Source organism: Triticum urartu, chromosome 1A (assembly GCF_056163025.1).
Source record: "Triticum urartu cultivar PI428250 chromosome 1A, HENAU_Tu73, whole genome shotgun sequence".
NCBI classification, from domain to species: domain Eukaryota; kingdom Viridiplantae; phylum Streptophyta; class Magnoliopsida; order Poales; family Poaceae; genus Triticum; species Triticum urartu.
The window spans coordinates 589,780,923-589,788,299 of record NC_141873.1 but is presented as its reverse complement, the minus strand read 5'-3'; the positions used below and the strand labels follow the sequence as shown (position 1 = coordinate 589,788,299).

At 50.7% G+C, this 7,377-nt stretch overlaps 1 long non-coding RNA gene across 4 annotated transcripts; it reads left to right on the top strand.

Annotated features, from left to right (window-relative positions):
- The first annotated feature begins 2,909 nt into the window (after positions 1-2,909).
- LOC147993192 (uncharacterized) lies at positions 2,910-6,701 on the top strand. 4 transcript variants are annotated; one of them, XR_015610131.1, is made up of 8 exons: positions 2,910-3,111; positions 3,226-3,439; positions 3,700-3,828; positions 3,931-4,101; positions 4,210-4,810; positions 4,936-5,939; positions 6,090-6,223; positions 6,303-6,701. It is a non-coding gene; the product is annotated as an uncharacterized LOC147993192 (long non-coding RNA). The 4 variants fall into 4 exon arrangements; XR_015610129.1 differs by having other exon boundaries at positions 3,700-4,101; positions 4,936-5,770; positions 5,884-5,939; XR_015610130.1 differs by having other exon boundaries at positions 3,700-4,101; positions 4,936-5,222.
- Positions 6,702-7,377: the final 676 nt, after the last annotated feature.

Here is a 7,377-nt window from a genome sequence, read left to right as displayed (position 1 = left end):
AGGCTGATGACGCAGCATCAAACAGTTTCTGAATTTTATAACCGTGATGCCAACGCAACTATAGGTTTTCTACCGTCAGGAGAATTGGTCAAGTTTAGGCAGCAGAAACACAACAACAGCGAGGTTTTCCTGAAGCCATGTCTAAGTGTAAAATTTTCTCAATTCACGTGCCGTCGTGTCCAAGCCTCCAAGGTGGCGACACTCTGAAAAAGTGAACTGTGGAGCGACGGTCAGGACTCAGGAGTCTTACTCTGAAGGGTTAGTGATGGAGATGGCGCCCCCCTGAACTGAAGAGGGTCCCGTCGTTGCTCGGCCACACATACGAAGCAGAGGGTACTGCTCTGAATTGGGTTAAAACTTAAAACAGGGGTCGCAACCAAGAACAGAGCCAAGAATTGCTCCGTCCCAGGCGAATGAAATCAACACGATTTGCAGTCTCTGCGACCAAGTTCCTATGCATGTTCACAACATCCAAGAACACAACCCCAGTCGGACGTGGAAGGCGAGGCATGATGTCACTCGCGGGAAGCTGGCGCACCTTGGTGCTCATGTTCATGTTGTCGATGCCGTTGATGTAGTCTGACGCTGGCGCGGAGATTCGGACGGGATGGCCTGCCAAACGATTTCCTCCACCTCTGGATGGTCGTAGTTCCGCGGGCGCGTCCGTGGCGGCGCTGTGGAGGAGCAGGCACTGCGCTTGGTGGCCCTGATACAAGTGCGCCATCCAAGCCCGGCGGTGGAGGAGGTAGACGCCATGCCCGACCTCGTTGGCGTGCAGGTATGCGTCGTGCACGCGGCTGCGCAGCCGCGCCCACGTTGTGGACGTGATGGAACTGACTCATTGGTCGCCGGAGAGCAGAGACGGGGGGATGCTGCGCGGGTGTGTCATGTACTGAAGGTTCAGTTGCAGCTGTCGACAGTTCAGTTATGTGGAGCGTCATGAACTGAAGGTTCAGTGTAGCTGTCCATTTATTCAGTTATCACAGCATCTCTAGCAGACCCTTATACCGCGCCGACCGCAAAATAACCACAAGTTTATGGTTTGGCGCGAAAAATAACCCAAACAGACACCGTAAACACGTTCGACCATTAAAAATTTTTGAGGGGCACGGTATGTCCCCTCTGACCCGCAAAAACCCAGTTCCGCCGCCCCATCGGTGCCCTGTATCTCACGAAAGCGGTTGGCGGGAGGGACATTTCAGCGCGCACGTTCCCAACATCCCCTCCCACAACCGCCCGCCACCGTCGCCGCCCAACCGCCGCTTGCGATTCCGGCCATTTCCGCCTACGGAATGATGCCGCCGGGCCGCACTACACCCGGGTCCACCGCGCCGCTTCGCCAGCGCCCCGGATCCGCCGAGCCGAGCCGCCCCCGAGTCGCCGCCCGCCCCGAATTCGTCGAGCCGCCCCCGGGTCACCGCCGCCCTGGATCGACCACATCGGCTGAGCCCCCTTTTCTGCCCCTTCTAGATCGCCCGTAGGTGATGAAATTCCGTTTGATGCGAGCTCGGGTGCGGTTTTTGTAAATGGATTTGAGCCCTTGCGTGGAATTTTTGCTCGAGGATTGGTCCTCGTCTGACGACTTGGACGTAGAGTCGATGCTCGAGCGCCATCGGCAGCAGATGGTGGTGGCAGTCCTTTCATGGAGCATGACATTGATCCAAAGAAGATGGTGCTGGATGGGAAGGTTGGTGGGTTGACATCGAACCTTTCTGACCGTGTGTGATGAAGGTGAGGGATCCAAAGGTAAGGCTCCCTGCTAGCATGGAGCTCCCAGGAGCGATGGGGGAACCAATATGGATTCGGTCTCCGACCAGCACAACCCCTGTCTGACGCGCCAACTGGCGGTTCAGCAAATTGTCAGTACTCTCAGTGGGGTAGTGAATGCGGCCAGAAGTACAAGGGGGGGGGGGAGGAGGGGTTCTTCACAAGGGGGTTACCCAGGTTCGGGCCCTCACGGTTGATGTCTGCTAGAACTATGTCGGTATTTCCCCAAAGAGGAAGGGATGATGCAGCACAACGACGGTAGGTATTTTCCTCAGTGATGAGACCAAGGTTATCGAACCAGTAGGAGAACCAAGCAACACTATGTAAACAACACCTGCACAGAAATAACAAAATACTCGTAACCCGACGTGTTAAAGGGGTTGTCAATCCCTTTCGGATAACGGCGTTAGAAATTGGCAAACGGACATGAGAGAGTTGTAAATATTGATAGTTCGAATGCCAAATAAAATAAAGTACAGCAAGGTATTTTTTATATTTTTAGTTTAATAGATCTGAAAATAAAAATAAAGAAAAATAGATCGTGAAGGCAAATATATTAAAGAAGAGACCCAGGGGCTGTAGCTTTCACTAGTGGCTTCTGTCAAGAAAAATAGCAAACAGTGGGTAAACAAATTATTGTTGAGCAATTGATAGAACTTTAAATAATCATGACGACATCCAGGCAATCAGAGGCGAGGCGGAGGACGAGAAAAATTTAAGGTGTGGCGAACTCTTAAGCATAAAATTTGTTTTGATGCAAAAGCAAATCTAACATGGACGCAGCGATTCGGTGCTCGAGCTCAGCTGCTCCCGCAGCGATTCGATCCTTACTCGGGATTCACAGAATTCGGCCTGACACGCATGCACGGGGGCTGCAGAAAAATGGGCTACGACGCGTATTTGGTATCCGTTCCGAATTACTGGTCGCAAGTATGAATGTATCTAGATATATTTTAATTCTAGATGCATTCATTTCTGTGACGAGTAATTTAGAACGGGGGAGTAGAAAACAGTGCTAGTTTGTGGGCCCAGAAAGTAATGGTTGACGGACGCCTGCGCGGGGCTCTGACTGGTCCGTGGATCAGGTCGGCAACTATTTGGGCTGAGCCGTGGAACAGTACGTTAGTACTCCTACAGGCCAGTGGGTCGATGTTGTGCCGTCCAAACCACCAACTGGACCCGTCGGATGGGCAACACTCAAACCCAAACCCTCGCCTAGGACGTTCTCGAAAGCTTCGGCAGCCATGGACGGATTCCTCCCAGGTCTGCGGAAGGCTCGGGTTGTTCCAGCCGGCTGGCGGTGGAAGATGCCGGGATGGAGTTCCTGCTTGATGCCGTCGACCAGTAAGTGAACCCTGCCCGTCGGCAGATCTATAACTTTCGCAGATTTGCGTTTCTTATTGGCATAGCAGATGGCTATCGATGAGCCCCGCTCCACTCCGTGGTTGTGACTTGCAGGTTCCCGCTCTCGGTACGAGTTCGCGGACAGCTTGGAACATCCAGATCCGGTTCCTCTGGCGGTGCTGCCGCGGCGTGATGCCTCCCCTGTTACCCCGGCGGATTCAATGCTGGCTCCGGGTGCGGGCGACATGAAGGGGCTGATATCCCGGGGAGGCCGCATGGCCATGGCGACGGCTGCCTTTTCCGACGAAGCGCCGGGTTGGACATAGAGGTATGTCATTAAGGTTGTGCCGTGCTCAATTTTATTGCAAATGATACTGCTGTCTAACAAACTGCTGCTATGGTTTCGTGCGCAGCTATGTACTCTATGCTGTGGTAGCTACTTGTATTTACGATTTTTGTAACATTCGTAGATGGATCACGTGGTCATGTGTGAAATGACTGGGTCATACAGAGATAGTTAGTTTGCCATGTGATGTCTGCTTTATCATCTGGAGGCTTACCATCTATGGTTCTTTACTGTAAATTCAGATTACGCGTCGGGAGTGCACCACAAGACAGAACGCCAGGTCCATCCAAGATGAGTGCGTTGGAGCAGTCAATTCACAAGTACGCAGAGGAACCAATGGAAAGTGTGCTGGAAATTGGTTTCGGGATAAGGTACGGAAACAGCAGGGTTAAAAACTTGATGTGCACAAACAGGAGCAGCCGAATGCAATACCGTTTCTTTGGTGATGTGATCACAATCGACACAACCTACAGGACTGTGCGACATTCTGTTTGGGCTTTTCGTAGGGGTTAAGAACCATTTTGAAAGCATCATCCTGGCTGGCGTTGTAATGCGAGATGAGCAGGTGGAGAGCTTCGGCTGGTTTTTTTTTTCTGAATTTATACGTAAGATGGGTGGACCGACACCTAAGACAATCCTGACAGGTAATTGGTCTCATTCTTGTTGAGCATGAGTACATTGTTATTTAGAGATTGAATTAAAAAAATATGTGCGAGAGATGTTTAGTGCATAACTGATGTTATGGTTGACAGACCAGAACAGACCTATGGAGGTGGTGATCAGCAAGGTTTACCCAGACAGTGTACACTGTTGGTGCAAGTGGCACATTCTAAAGAACGCTAAGGAGAGCCTAGGCCCGCTGTACATAACATGAGTTAGTTCCAAGCAGAGTTCTATAAAGTTGTCACCCACATGCTGACTACAGATGAATTCGAGACAGCCTGGTGTATGCTGCTCGATCTGAACTGGCAGCAGAGGAATGGAGGATGTTGGGCTTGAGTTCCTGCTTGATGCGGTGGACGGGATGGTTTCCGAAGATCTGCAAGTTTTTGGGATTTGTTTTTTGAGCTGGCAGATCGCTAGAAGAAATGCTTAGTCTGGGCCTCACCGTCGGCCATATCCGTCCATGACTTTGTCACCTTTCAAGTCTACGAAATCAGAATGAAGTGGGCAAAACCAGACTTGAAAGGTGTTCTCTGCGCCAAGATGACAAACACACAATGCAGCGAGAGCGCGGATCGCATGTTGAAGACATCTCCTGCTAGCCCGATGCACATTTTCGTTAGGCAGTACATGAGGTTGCAGATTGACTATGAGCGTGAGGAAAGCTATAAGGAGAAGAGGACCATGATTGTAAGTACACTGCAGTTGCTTCGAGTACTTTTAGAATCAGACACTAGCTCTCCTTCCCACCACTACCAAGCACCTACTTTTGTAGTATTTATAATGTACTAAAACATCAGAACTCTGTGACACAGGGTGGAGCTGTTAGGAGAACTAATCTGGTAACAAAACAGCATGCAAGCAAAATTTGCACTAGGACTATGTTTGAGGAGTTCAGTCGTCTACTAATTGAAGGAATGGCTACAATGTCACAGAGGTAGAGAAGATGAGGAGGTATGTGACAACAAACAATAATGCAGCAAAAAGAGAGAAATGGAGCAGAGTTGTGTACTAGGTGACCGTAAGTGAGGACCAGTCAGAGTTTACGTGCGAGTGTGGACAATTCGAGCACACTGTGATGATATGCTGCCATGTGCTAAAGGTAAATTCCCAATTCTTCGTCATATGGTGTCCAAAGCTGAATTTGTTGTTAAGAGATTTAGCTGTTAGTTTGAAATTGAGGTCGGAGAAGACACAGTTTGAACACCTTGTTCTCCTGGCATGGATCGTGGATCCTTTTTTAGTGAGTAGCGCACCATTAGCAGAGAAGAGGAATGGTTTGGGTTTCGAGGACCGCTTGGCAAACTTGCCTGCTGGGAGATTGCCTGGAAATGGAGAGGTTGCCTTTGTTGGTGGCAACGATGTTGACCATAGGGACTAGCACCTCCGGGCAAGCAGAGAGGGGCCGGGAGGCCGAGGAACAGCAAGGGAAAACGCCTTACGAGGGTCTGAGATAGAGGACTAGGTTCTGTAGAAGGCCACAAGTGAACCACTTGCCCGGACAGGAGGGATGCCCCCCCAAGAAACCACGAACGCCTTGTTGGAAATTGAGTTGTGATATTTAAGTTTGTGTTGTGTGTTCTTGTTCGGCTTGGATTTTCTAGTGTGTTTCAGTGAGCATTGCTCCATGCTTGTTCCTCAATTTTTGAGGTATGTAAAATCCTGTATTATTGAGAAACAATAATGGTTATGTTCCGGCCATACAATGTTCTGGTTATCTGCATCTTAAAAATGACTGAATCTTCATGGGTTGATCCTCACAGTGCTATCCTTGCTTGTATTGCTGGCGATACTTGTCCATCGTGCGGGTTACCATTGCGTAAGTTCTTCAGTGTCCTGCGCGCACCGTGTTATTTCAAAATACTGCTGGTTGAGTAAATGTAACTTGAATAAGACAGGTAGTTGGGGTGGCACCGTATTTCAAAAATTGAACTGCCGGTTGATGCTATACCTTCCTTCCTGGCTTCAGCATTGTTGTAGATTCAAATCAAGAAGCCACGAGGGCACCTTTAAGAAATTGCACCATCGGCGGCTGAATCCGCTGCGAGCAGTATGACGAGGAGGTCTGAAGGCGGTTGCTCTGGCGGCGGATTATACTGTCAGGTACGACTGCTTGTGGTAATCGTTTCCTTATGGAAGTTTTGTTGCTTGGGTTGGCATTCAAATCTGACTTCGTTTGCAGACAGTTGTGGCTTCGTGTATGGAGTCGGCGGCGAGCGCTGGAGCAGGAACAAGCAACCGGAGGTAGGCGGCCAGGTCGTCGACGAGGTGAAGTGTCAACTCTAGTATGGCGTGGCTCGGGCTAGGCGGACGGCCGTTACAGAGACCGAGCGAGGAGACGGCTCGGGCCCGCACAGGAAAATAACTGAGCCGTCCGAGACCTTGCTGGTCCGCACCTATAGTACCAGTTGTCGTCGCAATCAATGCGGGCCTGCACTGGCCTTATTTTAGTACTACGATACATGATGATATATAAAAGAAGAGAATGCATCAGCGTGCACGTATCCACATGTGAACATACGGGGTTGATTTCGGAAGCATCTGAGCCCGGGCTCAGAAACGAATATTCGATCTAACATCATCTCTGATGTTGGGGACAATTCTATAAATTGATATATTTTTTTGAGATATTTATGAAGAGAACCACCCTGCTTTCCACCTTCTGACGTGTATCAGAAACAATAAGAAATAATGAAGCATCGATCGTGAGTAACAAACAAGCAATGACCAGCAACATTCCTCTTCTCAAGATAACAACCGAAGATGAGAAAAACAAACACGAGATAGTTTCTTGGCTTGCTGGACGTGAAGGGCGCGGAGCTGGCGACCGCCGCGCCGTGTCGCCGTCCGCTAGGCCGCAGCCACAGCCGCCGCTCGCCGCGCCTTGCGCGGCTGCGCCCAGCCACCCCTGTCGCTTGCTCGACATCCACAACCGCCCTCCACGGCTCCGCCGTTCACCACCGTGACGCCGTCCCGCCGTCACCACTCCGCGTCTCCGCCTGGTCCTGGCCGTCGTCGCCGCCGCTCTAGCTAGGGTTCTTGCCGGCTGGCTGCCTACGCTGCGTGCGTGTACTGGACTGGTGCGCTGGCTGCCTGGCTCGATTCTTTCGTGTCTTACCGGCGGTGAAGTCGTTCGCTTAGTCGCTTAGGTTAGGCCCAATTATACGTGGCTGCGTGGCCCATATAAAGCTGCGACGGCCTTCTCCTTTTATCAGCGATTTTTTCTGCTCCAGCTCAGCCGTCGATCGAGCGTATAC